Consider the following 362-nt stretch of genomic DNA (forward strand, 5'->3'; position numbering starts at 1 on the left):
CGCCCCGCGGCCCCATTCTTGCCATTGCATGGGGCCAGCAGCTGGGAGAAAAGGCCACGAATATCTGATGGGGCGGGGGGGACACACCAGCCCCAGGCCAAAATGCCCAGCGCTCCTCTCCCAGTCTCAGCTCCCAGCCTTAGCCAGCCACGCTTGAGCTCGCAGCCCTTGTACACGCCAAGCTTGGGGGGCAGGACACGAACACGTCCTCCTGCGAGTGCCCCGTCGCTCCCTGGCTGTCACCTCACCCCGAAGTGGCAGCACGGGCAGCCCCTAAGCACTGCTACTGGCAGAGAACGGGAAAGCAGCGTTAAAGTGATGGACAAGTTTTCTTTTTATATTTAAAAACAACAAACCCCACA

This window comes from Egretta garzetta, unplaced genomic scaffold (genome assembly GCF_000687185.1).
Source record: "Egretta garzetta isolate BGI_Z169 unplaced genomic scaffold, ASM68718v1 scaffold157, whole genome shotgun sequence".
NCBI classification, from domain to species: domain Eukaryota; kingdom Metazoa; phylum Chordata; class Aves; order Pelecaniformes; family Ardeidae; genus Egretta; species Egretta garzetta.